Source organism: Heteronotia binoei, chromosome 15 (genome assembly GCF_032191835.1).
Source record: "Heteronotia binoei isolate CCM8104 ecotype False Entrance Well chromosome 15, APGP_CSIRO_Hbin_v1, whole genome shotgun sequence".
NCBI lineage: Eukaryota > Metazoa > Chordata > Lepidosauria > Squamata > Gekkonidae > Heteronotia > Heteronotia binoei.
The window spans coordinates 38195037-38208003 of NC_083237.1; positions in this window are offsets into that span (position 1 = coordinate 38195037).

The window sequence follows — 12967 nt, forward strand, 5'->3', positions numbered from 1 at the left end:
CGCCCGGCCGCCTTCCTCTTTGGGAATTGAATCACCTCCAACGCAGTCACCAGCTTGAGCCCTGCAGAGCTGCTCATGGGTAGGAGGTTAATGACTGGGCTAGATAGGTTGCATCCTGACTGGGCCCCAGACCTCCATGGCTCTTTGCAGCCTGAGTTAGAGAAAATGGCGTCGGGAGGAGCAGGATCAGATACAAGTTTTCAAACAATGATAATGCATGTAAAGTACCAGACTTGGAGACGAGCGTAGGGCAACATAGTTTATTCCTGGTACAGTACAAGATGGAAGAGAGCGAGCACGCGGGCCGGATCCCGCATATATACAGTAGCCGGACTATTCTTCCTGCTGGCCGGTCCAATGCCGACCAGCCGTATTTCCCGCCACAAGCTGTGATTGGCGGATCGTTGCGCCCAGCGCGGAGGCACCTGGATATTTCTCAGTTACCTCCGCGGCTGGGGTGGACTGATGTCATTCTGCTGTCGTGGCCATTATGAACTGGCTGCGTTCTGCGAACGCCGTACACTACACTCCTCCCCCCTTAGTTAGTGACATAGTCCTGGAGGTAGGCGGGAGGTCGGCGCTCCTGTGTTGAACGCCTAGGAGTTGCTTGTGGTGCCGGGGCCACTTCCGCGTCTGGGTTTTCCCCCGGGGGTTGAGCGTTGGTGGGTTGTGGGTCGGGGTCCGAGGGTTGGTTCGCCTCTGCCGGTGTGTGTGGCTGTGGTGCCGGTGCCGGTGTTGTTGGGTCCCCCTCGGACCCTGCCTCCCTCGTTCCCGTGGGTATCTCTGGGAGAGTCCGGCGGCGTAACTGGTCGATGTGCCGGTGTAGGATCTGGCCCCCCTCGGTGGATACCTCGTAGTGGCGAGAACCCACGACCCGTAGTACCCGCCCGGCTACCCACTCTGGGCCTGAAGCGTAGTTCCGGGCGAACACTGGGTCCCCCGCGAAGAACCCCCTAGCCGCGTCTCTGACCTCCGGGGACCCTCGCACGTCGGGGGCTCTGTCGGGGTTTAGCCGATCTAACCTTGTGGTGAGCTTGCGTCCCATGAGAAGCTCGGCTGGGCTGACCCCGGTGACTGGGTTTGGAATGACCCGGTTGTCGAAGAGGAACGCGGCTAGCCGGTGGTCCCAATCGCCTTGCACTATTCTGCCCAGGGCCTCTTTTGTTGTTCAGACCATCCGCTCGGCCTGGCCGTTGGTGGCCGGGTGGAAGGGAGCTGACCGGATGTGTCTAATGAGGTACCTCTGGAGGAACGCCTGGAAGTCCCCCGATGTGAACGCTGCCCCGTTGTCCGAGACTATGGTGTCCGGAATACCGTGGGTGCACAGGACCCTGCGTAAAGCTCTAATGGCTGCTGCTGACGAGGTAGACCCTACGGGGATGACCTCTAACCATTTTGTGTATGCATCTACAATGATTAGGAAGATCTGTCCCTGGAACGGCCCGGCAAAATCAATGTGGAGCTGGGACCACGGTTTCCTTGTGGTCTCCCACCGTGTAGCTGGGGCGCTGGGTGGGTCCGGCCGCGACTCCTGGCATGTGCTGCATCTCCGGACCCAGTTCTCTATCTCCCCGTCCATCCCCGGCCACCATACGTAGCTCCTGGCCAGGGCCTTCATTCTCACTATGCCTGGGTGTGTTTTGTGGAGTGATTCCAAGACCCGTTTCTGTAGAGGGGGGGGACCACTACCCTGCTCCCCCATAGTAGGCACCCTTTGTGGGCTGCGAGTTCCTCCCTTCGCATTTTATAGGGTTTGAACTCTTCCCCCATGTTCCCCTCTGGCCACCCCCTCACCACCCAGTCGAGCACCCTTGCTAGGGTTTTGTTTTTTCCAGTGGCTCTAGCCACCTCTGCCGCGTGGAGGGGCTGCTCCGGGAGTGACTCGATCGACATAACCTGGTGTGCTGGGGCTGGATCGGGGCCTGTGTCAGGGAGCGGCAACCGGCTGAGAGCGTCCGCGTGACCCATTGCCTTGCCCGCCCTGTGTACCAGCGTGTAGGTGTACGAGTTGAGGAATTGATTCCACCTCAACACCCTCTGGGACAGGATTTGGGGAGTTTGGAGGTCCGGGGCCAATAGACCCAAAAGCGGCTTATGGTCCATCGCTATTGTGAACCGGCGCCCGTACAGATAATCGTTGAATTTATGGACCCCCGCTACTATGGCCAGGGCCTCCTTGTCGATTTGTGCATAGTTCCGTTCTGCCGAAGTCAGGGTGCGTGAGTAGTATGCGACCGGGACCTCCCGGCCATCCGGTAACTGGTGTCCCAAGACAGCGCCCACCCCGTACGGCGATGCATCGCATGCCAGGATGACCGGGAGGCGCTCGTCGAAGTGGTGCAGCACCGCGTTGGAGACCAGGACGTCCTTAACTGCCTGGAAGGCGGCGGCTTGCTTCTTCCCCCACACCCATGGAGCTTTTTTGTCCAGTAATCGGTGTAGGGGTTCGGCAAGGGCCGCCTTGTGGGGTATGAACGTGTGGTAGAAATTGAGGACCCCCAAGAAGCTCTGTAGCTCCGCTTTACACGTGGGGGCAGGGGCTTGAACAATGGCTCGAGTCTTTTCCTCGGTCGGGTGGATTCCCTCCGCGTCTACTGCGAATCCCAGGAACTCCACCCGTGGCACCCCCAGCATGCACTTCTCCCTTTTAACTTTTAGTCCAGCGGCTTGAAAACGGCGGAGCACCTCTCGCAGGCGGTTGCGGAATTCTTCAGGGTCCGGGGCGGCAATTAAAACATCGTCGAAAAACGGCTGGACTCCGGGGATCCCTTTAAGGAGAGCATCCATTATACTCTGGAAGATCCCCGGAGCCACCCTGACCCCAAACTGCAACCGGTTAACCCTGAACGCCCCCCTGTGGGTAACTATCATCTGTGCCTCGGCCGTTTTTGCGTCCACCGGGAGCTGCTGGTAGGCTTGTGCCAGGTCCAGCTTCCCAAAAATCTTTGACCCCGCCAGGGCTGCCAGGACGTGGCTGACTACTGGCACCGGGTATGGGTTGTCTTGGAGCGCTTTGTTAATTGTGCACTTGTAATCTGCACATATCCGCACGTCCCCATTTGGTTTGACCGGGGTCACTATGGGGGTCTCCCACATGGCGTAATCTACTGGCTCCAGGACCCCTTGGGCTACTAGGCGGTCCAACTCTGCCTCGATCTTGGGCTTCAAGGCGAAGGGGACCCTCCTTGCCTTGAGCCGGATCGGTCTGACCGTCGGGTCGAGCGGTAGGGAGATGGCCGGGCCCTTGTAACTACCCAGCGACCCATCAAATACATCGGGGAACTCTCCGCATACCTCCCCGAACCCTCCTGCTGTGGCCGTGCGCGCCACCTCTATTCGGATTCCCAAGGGGCCAAACCATGCAAGACCCAACAGGGTGGTAAGCGGCCGCTTGACCACCAGGATGTCTAGGGGGCCTCTGAAGGACCCCCGCTCCACCTGCACCCGTGCCCACCCCGCTATTTGGACCGGGTTTTGCTGGAAGTCCCGCAATATGAAATTTGCTGGTCGCAGCTGCAGCCCCTGGCCGGGGCGTAGCCTTCTCAGGGTCTCCTCCGCAATTATGGAGATGGAGGAGCCTGAGTCCACTTCCATGGTGCAGGGGGCCCCGTCTATGAGGACCGCCATCGTTATCTTGTTGGGGGTGGTCAGGGGCAAGTTCAATACCTGAAGTGAGGTGGAGGCCGTGGAGTGGGACTCTGCGGCCTCGTGGTGTGCGGTCGGTCGCGGGCGGTGGGGCTTGGCTCAGCAAGCCCGCGCTATGTGGCCGGTCTTCCCGCAGCTCCTGCAGTCCCAGGTCCGGTACTGGCAGTCCTGCCGATCGTGGGGGTCGCCACAGCTGGCGCATTTAGCCCTTTCGCTGGTGCGCTGACTCGGCCGTTCGTGGGCTCGGGGGCGCTGTGGAGCTCGGACGGCGGGTCCTGCGGTGCGGCGCGTCTGGAAGGCTTCTCCCTCGTCCAGGTGCTCGGGGTCCAGCTCCTCATGGTGGGCGGTCTCGGTCTTGGCCCGGGGAAACGTCCTGGCGGTCCTCTCCCACGCTACCGCCTCGCTGAAGGCGCCCTGGAGGGTGAGCTCTTCTTTGGCGAAGAGCTTCTGCTGGAGCCTTTCGTCGCGGAGGCCCCACGTGAATCGGTCGGCCAGGGTTTCCTCCAGCTGGGGAAAGTTGCAGTTCCCGGCGAGTTTGCGGAGGGCCGCCAAGTAGTCCGCGGCTGATTCTCCAGCGGTCTGGTCCCTTTTGTGGAACAGGAATCTGCGAGCCACCCGTGAGGGCTGCGGCAAGAAGTGGCCCGTGAGGAGCCTGATGATCTCCTCGTAGGATTTCTCCGCCAGGCGGGCGGGCGCCGAGAGACCCTTAGCGATCTCGAACGTGGCTGGCCCGCAGACGCTCAGGAGAACATCCCTCTTTGCTCCGGCATCGGTGACCTTGTTGGCCCGGAGGTAGAACTCGACCCGTTCCGAGTAGGACTCCCAGCCCTCTGGATTTGCAGGGTCGAAGGTCTCGAGGTAGCCGGTGATTCCGCCCTGGTTGGCCATGGTGGCGGCGGCGGTCGTGACCGGTCGTTCGTTGTCCAAGATCTCCGTCGTAGCTGACGTGGCTAGAATCCCACCTTCGTCGCCACTGTAAAGTACCAGACTTGGAGACGAGCGTAGGGCAACATAGTTTATTCCTGGTACAGTACAAGATGGAAGAGAGCGAGCACGCGGGCCGGATCCCGCATATATACAGTAGCCGGACTATTCTTCCTGCTGGCCGGTCCAATGCCGACCAGCCGTATTTCCCGCCACAAGCTGTGATTGGCAGATCGTTGCACCCAGCGCGGAGGCACCTGGATATTTCTCAGTTACCTCCGCAGCTGGGGTGGACTGATGTCATTCTGCTGTCGTGGCCATTATGAACTGGCTGCGTTCTGCGAACGCCGTACACTACAATGCATGTCCTTACAGAAGTGAAAAAAAGATTTAGCCAAGGCATTGACTGCATAAAAGGAGAAATTGGACATTTGAAAACAGAAGTGGGGAGACTTGAACCACTCCAACAGAAATTGGTTGAACCACTCCAACAGAAATTGGAACAACTCACGATGGTAATAAAGACAACAGAAGTGAAAGTAGAAACAGCTCTACAAGAGACTACAAAATTAGCAAAGGTCTTGAAAACAATTAAAGACTTTGAGATGTGGACAAAGAATAAAATTATATTACAGGATATAAAATTAAGACAATGTAGAGCTAAAATCAGAGGTGTGTCAAAGAATTACTCACCAGGGGAAGATTTGTGCACATCTCTAAATGCCTGACTAAAATATCTGCTGGAACTAACAGCTTCAAATCAAAAGCTAATTATGAATGCCTTTTGCCTGCCTCTGTCGAAAACTGCCCCTTTTGAAGCGACTCCAGGTATCTTGGTGAAATTTACAGACATTCAGCTAAAGAATTAATTCCTTCAAATGGCAAGAGAAAAACAAGGTTTGCAATTGGCTGATACTATAGTCCAGCTTCTTGCTGATCTCCCCCCTGAGATCCTCGCTTCAAGGAGAAGATTACGTTGTGTGGGTGATAAACTGAGGAAAAATGGTGTCAAATTTTGCTGACTATCTCTAGGCCATATTATTGTGCATCAGGACAGGAATGCATACACAGCTTTTGATGAACTATCTGTAAGGCAATTATTAGAAGCATGTGTTAAACAATAGAAGGGGGGAATAGATAGCCTTGAAAGTTTGTTAAGAATAATTCAAGTGCAATTTAAAAGTTTAAAATGTTGTAAAGATGTAAGGGTATTTGGGTAATATTAAATAGAAAGGATTCTAAGTAATATTAGTTATTAATTTATTGTTATAATGTAATATAATTAATGTTCTTGAAATTTATTAAACAGAAATGTAAAATAGGTAGTTGGGAATCTATAAATTAAGTTTGTGTTCAAGCACTGGCATTCAAGAGGAGAGAGGGTGGAGCTTCCCACTCTTGCCCCTCCCGCCGAGTTCTCTCGGCTTCAACATGAGAGGCAACTGTTTGGTTTGGCCTGTTTTGTTTTTTGTTTCCTAAATGAAGCTGACTTCTTGGAAAAAATGTGATAATAGTTAGTGGAGGGAGTTTAATCTAGAAGACATGAAAGTAAACAGGTTGATATGATTGCTAGTATGGTGATTAGAATAAGATGAAATTGGGGAACTGAATGCTTTAGAGGTAATGGATGACATAAGATAATGAGATTCAGAATAGGAAATGACTCTTAGTATATAATGTATTAATTGTATGTGGATTAATTGGAGAAAGTTTTCTATTGTATATTGCGAATGAACGGTATAGTAGTTTGATAGAGTTATATGGCAGATAACTTGTATTACTGTTCACCATAAATTTTAATTCAATAAATTGTTAATATGAAAACCACAGGCATTCTACAGTGGGGCAAGAATGTGGCAGCTGTCCACACAAATCTCACACCATCTGATGTAGTTATTCTGCAGTTACAATTTAAAAACCATACTTTAAAAAATTGTGGTGAAGCATAACTTGTAATAAGGAGGGATGTCAATTTAAAAAAAAAATACAAAGTCACCCTATTGCAGTTGTGCATTAGCATCCACCAACCAAAGGCTCCCTGCGAGTGGAGGGAAAGGGCAGCATAGCCTGCAATGAGCTGGCTGGCTGTGATGTGCTGAGGGTTTTTATTATTATTATTATTATTCAAACTTCTACTTTTGTATACCCCTTCCCTTAGTTGCTGCTGGGGTGGGCTGGGGGTTCTGTCTGAGTGGTTATGGGGAACAATACATCAAAAGTACTTAGTGGGAAAAATGAGTAAGTGGGGAAAATGATTTCACAGATTTAATATTGTGGGATAGGAAAGGTCCGGCCCCTTCCCAGCCGTGCCAGCGTGCTGGCTATTAGGCTGGGGGCCGTCTTTGCGCCCGCGGAAGGAGGGAGGGGCAGAAATATCACCCGACATACGGGTGTCTGCCCAGGCGCGGAGCTGGGGCTATATAAGCCCCGGCTCCCGCCCTCCTACGCAGTTGGAAATTGGCTCTCTGTGAGAGAGCCACGTGCGTGGGAGCTGCAGCAGGATTTTAGGCCTGGGCAGCTCGGGACGGCGAGGACGCGCGCGGATCGAAGGCTTCGGAGGAGAGCAGCTGATCGGCGTGGCGGGGCTTTGCGCAGCGGGTCGCTTGCGGGGCAAAGTCCTTTTCAGTATCGCGCGGCGCATTGGAGGCTTCGAGGAGAGCAGCTGATCGGCGCGGCGGGGCTTGGCGCAGCGGGACGCTTGCGGTGGCTAAGTCCTGTCCTGTATTGTCCGGGGCCTGGGTGGTGGCCGGGACGGGTCGGCGCGGCTCTTCCTTAGTCAAGGCTCCTCGTGGGCGACGAGCCTGGGGGGCGTTTTGCCGGCATTCTCTTGTTTCGCCCGAATCAGGGCAGAGCTGCGGCATCTGGCTATAGGGTGCGCAGGCGACTGGCCATTTAGGTAGCAGCCTTCCCCCGGGGGTTTACAGGCCACTAGGTGCTTCATTTTCCCTCGCGGAGGGCGAGCAGGTTACTGATTCGCTTGTTTGGGGGGGTTGTGAAGCACCCCCCCCCCCTGTTTTTCTTTCTCTTGGGCGCATAGCTCCTGGCTGCCTCACTTAACTGCCTGGTGCAGGGGTTTCTTTCAGCCCCCCCCTCTCTCTCTTTGGGAGTGTGTAAGAGGGGGTGCCTGTTCTTTGCTGTGGGTCCTGGTAGTCTGGGTCCCAACCTTTTGGTACGTTTCCATTTCCTTCACACTAGTGGAGGTGGGTGGGGCTGAGAGGGCTTTAGGGTGGTTGGTGTGCGGCAGTTTTTGTTATTGCTTCTTGCAGTACAAATGGCACCAAAGAAAGGGCAGGGCAAGTCTAAGGGCAAGCAGCCCGCCCGCCCACCTCGGGGGCGGGGCCAACAAGGAGCCCCAGCTGAGGAGCAGGATCAGAGTGAGCGGGTCCGACTCGCTATTATGAGTCAGTTGGATGCCCTCGAACAGGATCGGGTTGCCAGGGGTGCCCCCATTTGGGAGGGGCGTCGCCGTGCCACCGGCCGGTCGGCGCGGCTGACTTTCGAGTCAGAGTTGCTCGCACGGCTGTCTGCTTTGCAGGGTGGGCCATCGGAGCCTGAAGAGCCGCTGGAACCTGATCAAGAGGAGGACCCCGGCGAGGGCCCATCGGGCATGCCATCGGGCGATGGTGCATCTGGCAGTGGGGGGCCGCAGCCCCCTGGAGGTTCGGGCGTTCTACCGGGCGATGGTGGTAAGCCCTTTATTTTGCCTGCTCAAGGATGGCCTTGGGGTCCCATTCAGCTGACCCCCCAACCGCAGGGGGCGAGTGGGGGGGGATGGGGGCCCGCGTTGGTTGGAGCCAGTGAGCAGTTGGGCCCCGCCCAGCCGTGGGCTTGGGGTTTGCATACCCCCGGTTTGCTTTCCAGTCCGGTTCTTGCCCCTACGGGCCAGCAAGTGGGCGCTGTGGCGCCTCCTGCAGCCCCCCCCTCCCCTGCCCACACCTGGTATTTTGCCCTGGGGTGGTCAACAGTGGGCACAATTGCAGGGGGCATGGCCGGCAGCTCAGGGGGCGGGTGGTTCTATCCCCCGAACCCCTATGCTAGTATTCCCTTTCATGCTCTTCCTTATGGCGACACTTCGTTGCCGTTGGGGGACCATTTGACGGCGGCCACGCGTGAGAAAATTCTCCGCGGGGAGTATGTTGATGTGTTCAGTCTCCTGTTTAGAGAGCTCGAGAAGAAAAGTAAGGACGAGCTCGACGACAGGGAGAAGGAAAAGCTAAAACGCAGGAAGATCGATAGGGCTTGGGCAAATTGGTTGCCCGGCTTTCTGATCTATGCCGGTGTTATAGCAAGAGCCCAGCCGGCTAGGGCAGCGGCCCTCTTTCAGTACATTGATATAGTTTACAGGGCCTATACGGATTTCGTCGGTGCAGCATGGCTGCAATACGACGAAGCCTTCCGGATGAGGGCCGCAGTCAATCCTGGAATGCCGTGGGACCAGATAAATCAGCAGCTGTGGTTGCAGCTGATGGCCCCGGCCGAACCAAATGCTGGAGATAGGTCCGACAGTGGCCATTTGGTACAGAGATCCCAGCAGCAGCAGACTACCGCAGGTGCCCGCGTTTCCGCGGGCCAGCCGGTTCAAACCCGGCTGGTGTGCTGGGAGTTTGCTTACAAGGGCGTGTGCCCCCGGAAGCCCTGCAAATTCCGACACGAATGCCCGCTGTGCAGTGGGGCCCACGCCTTGTCGGCCTGCAGCAGATCAAAGCCCGGTGGGGGTGGCAAGCGTCCCGGTGGCGGCGGCGGTGGTCCGCAGCCACCTGGAAAAGGGGCCCAGCCCCATCCGCCTTCCGGCTCTCAGTAAGTTGTTGGCGGCATACCCGTGTAGGGCTGATGCCGTATATTTGCAGGACGGGTTTACTCTGGGGTTTCGGATTCCTTACAGGGGGCTTAGGGCCCCCTTTTTGGCACCCAACCTAAGATCGGTTGTGGGGCTTGAACATGTGGTCCGGGTTAAAATTGCCAAAGAATGCCAGGAAGGTAGGGTCCTTGGACCCTTCGAGGCACCGCCGGTCCCCACATTGAGGGTATCCCTGTTGGGGGTGGTGCCCAAGAAGGCAGCAGGAGAGTATCGGATTATTCACCACCTGTCTTATCCTAGGGGAGCTTCGGTGAACGATGCTATCCCCGAGGAGCTTTGTTCGGTGCGTTATACTTCCTTTGACCAAGCGGTCAAAGTAGTTCGCGGCTGCGGGATTGGGGCGGAGTTGGCGAAATGCGACATTAAGTCGGCATTTCGCCTTTTGCCCGTCCACCCCGATGACTTTGAGTTATTGGGCTTCTCATTTGATGGGAAATTCTATATGGACCGGGCATTGCCGATGGGCTGCTCCATTTCCTGTGCAGCGTTCGAGCGTTTCAGTTCCTTTTTGGAATGGGCGCTCAGGGATAGGACGGGGATTAACGACACGGCGCATTACCTGGACGACTACCTTTTCGTCGGCCCAGCAGGATCTGGTCAGTGCGCCAGGTTGTTAAGCTCCTTCCAGGAATTAGCCCTCGAACTTGGCGTGCCACTGGCGCACGAGAAAACCGAGGGTCCCAGCACGGTCCTTACCTTTTTAGGTATTGAGCTGGATACGCTCCAGCAGACATCAAGGTTACCGGAAAATAAGGTCTCCGACCTTAAGAACCGGTTGGCCGCTTTGAAGGGGCAGCGGAAAGTTTCCCTGTTAGAGCTGCAGCAGGTAGTGGGCCACCTTAACTTTGCTTGCAAAGTGGTGGCCCCTGGCAGGGCCTTTTTGCGGCGCTTTTGCGACGCCATGGGCCGGCTACGCCTCCCTCACCATAGGACTCGGGTCACTGCTGGAATGAGAGCTGACCTAGAGGTTTGGGAGGAGTTTCTGGAATCCTTCAACGGTGTTTCGTTTTGGAGGGAGGACCTGAAGATTGAAGCTGAGCTTCAGATTTCTTCAGATGCGTCCGGCGCCAGTGGATTCGGAGTATACTTTAGGGGCCATTGGTGTGCTGAGCAATGGCCCGCTGAATGGTTGGATAGCGGGCTTTGTAGAGATCTTACGTTTCTGGAATTTTTCCCCATTTTAGTGGCTATTTGCCTTTGGGGAGAGCAGCTTTCCAACCATTCAGTCCTGTTTTGGTGCGATAACATGGCTGTAGTACATGTTATCAATTCCTTGACTTCTAAGTCGGCCGCGGTCATGAATTTGGTCAGGTTTTTTACCCTGCGTTGCCTCCGGTTGAATGTTTTATTCCTGGCTAGGCATGTACCGGGTGTATGCAATGGCGTGGCGGATGCTCTGTCTCGCCAACAGATGGAGCGTTTCCGGCAGTTGGCCCCGGAGGCAGATCCATGTCCGGCGGAAATGCCCGCGGAACTCTGGAGGCTTGGGAGAAGGAAGCCGGTAGGGCCATTCAGTTGGCGCTAGCCCCTAGTACAAGGAGGGCATATGCCAGGGCGACCACTCAGTTTGGAGAGTTCAGGAGTGCGGTGGCACTCCCAGATTCTTGGCCGATTCCGGTGGCGCACATCATGCAATTTTGCGTGCACCAAAAGGAAAGAGGCTTGGGGTTAAAAACTATAAGGGGACATTTGGCGGCATTGGCCTTTGAAAGTAAGGCCCGTGGCCTTCCGGAGTTCACGAGTGACTTTAGAGTTAAGAAGATGCTTGAGGGCTGGGCGCGGGAGAGGGTACGGCAGATAGATGACAGACAGCCCATCTCCCCGTCCGTCCTCAGTGGTTTGTTTGGGGGATGGCCCAGCGTTTGCTCCTCCCCATTCGAGGTTGCATTGTTTCACGCTGCCTCGCTGTTGGCCTTCTTTGGGGCCTTGCGCGTAAGTGAGTTGGTAGTGCAGTCGAAGGCTGACACGTCTGGGAGGGCGCTCCAATCCGGAGATGTAAAGATTACTAATAGTCAGCTAGTTCTGACGATTCGCCGGTCCAAGACTGATCAGAGGCAGAGGGGGACCATCATCACGATCGGCACGTGTGCATCGCAGGAATTGTGTCCGGTCAGGGCAGTTCATCGCTACGTACAGCTCAGGGGCGAGGCCCAAGGTCCTTTTCTTAGGCATGATGATGGCTCCCCTCTTACCAAATATCAGTTCTGGTCGGTCACAAGCAAGGCCCTAGTTCGCTTAGGTCTCGCTGGCGTCAAATTTGGGACGCATTCTTTCCGGATCGGGGCGGCCTCCATGGCTGCTTCTATGGGCTACACGCCATCTGCCATCCAGCATATTGGCCGATGGCGGTCGGCAGCTTATAAGTCGTATGTGCGCCCCCTGGTCACCTAGAGGTAGGTGGGGGGGGGTTGGTTGTTTGTATTTTGTATGTTATGCTGACGGTTGTTTGTTCTTTCAGGTGCTGTGGCTCGTGGTGAGAGAAGGCGTGTTCTCATCTGCGGGCACAGCATGGTTTTCTGGGCGGCCCACTTCGCCAGACGGTCTCCCGTGGGCACCCAGCTTGGCCTTAGTGCGTGGGCTACTGTGGAATGGCTGGGTCGTCGGGGGCTGCGCTGGCCCGGGATCATGCCACTTTTGTTCAGGGAACGGAAGGCGTTACCTCCACACATTCTGGTCGTCCACCTGGGGGGGAACGACTTGGGGCTGCTGCGTGGGAAGGCTCTTTCCCAGCAGGCTTTGGCCGACCTCCGCGAAATACGGCGCAGGTGGCCTGGGGTTCTACTAGTGTGGTCGGCAATTTTGCCGCGCAGGGTTTGGAGGTACGCCATTTCGCCGGGAGGAATCGAACGGGCCAGACGTAAGGCCAATAGGGCCATTCAGAAGGCCATGGAGGGGGGTTTGGGAATTTTCCTCCCGCATCCGGCTATACGGGTCAATCAAGCCGACCTGTATCGGCCGGATGGTGTTCATCTATCTGACTTGGGTAACCGGGCCTTTTTGGATGAAATTCGGCAGGGGGTGCGGCTGGCTCTGGGCCACCCGGTGGGGCGCTAATGCCTAAGCTGAGGCTTGGCATTGGCGGTGGCTGGATGAGGTTTGGCCACGGGGTTTCCCAGGGGAGCACCTATGGCCTAGCACCGTCGGTGCGGTGGTCTGCAGGAACCGTAGATGGGCTAAACGGCTCAGTACGGTGATGCAGATCACAGGGAGCCTCACCTGGGTGGATCTTTCCATGGGGATTGATGCCAGCCCGGTGGGTGATGGCTGGAGGCCTGGCCGCTCAGTTACAACCCGAATACGGCGGGTTTGTGCTGGGGGCAGGGTGGCTCGCCCTTTCGGCAAGGCGGGGTCCAGGTGTTGACCCCAGGGCTTGTCTGGTTTGGTTTACCCCCCCCTGCCAGTTACAGTTGTTAATTCTTAATAAAGCGGCCCGGTTTAAAACCCAACACTTGTGTCTGCCTCTTCTTTCCGACTGTGGGTGCAAGGTCCGGCCCCTTCCCAGCCGTGCCAGCGTGCTGGCTATTAGGCTGGGGGCCGTCT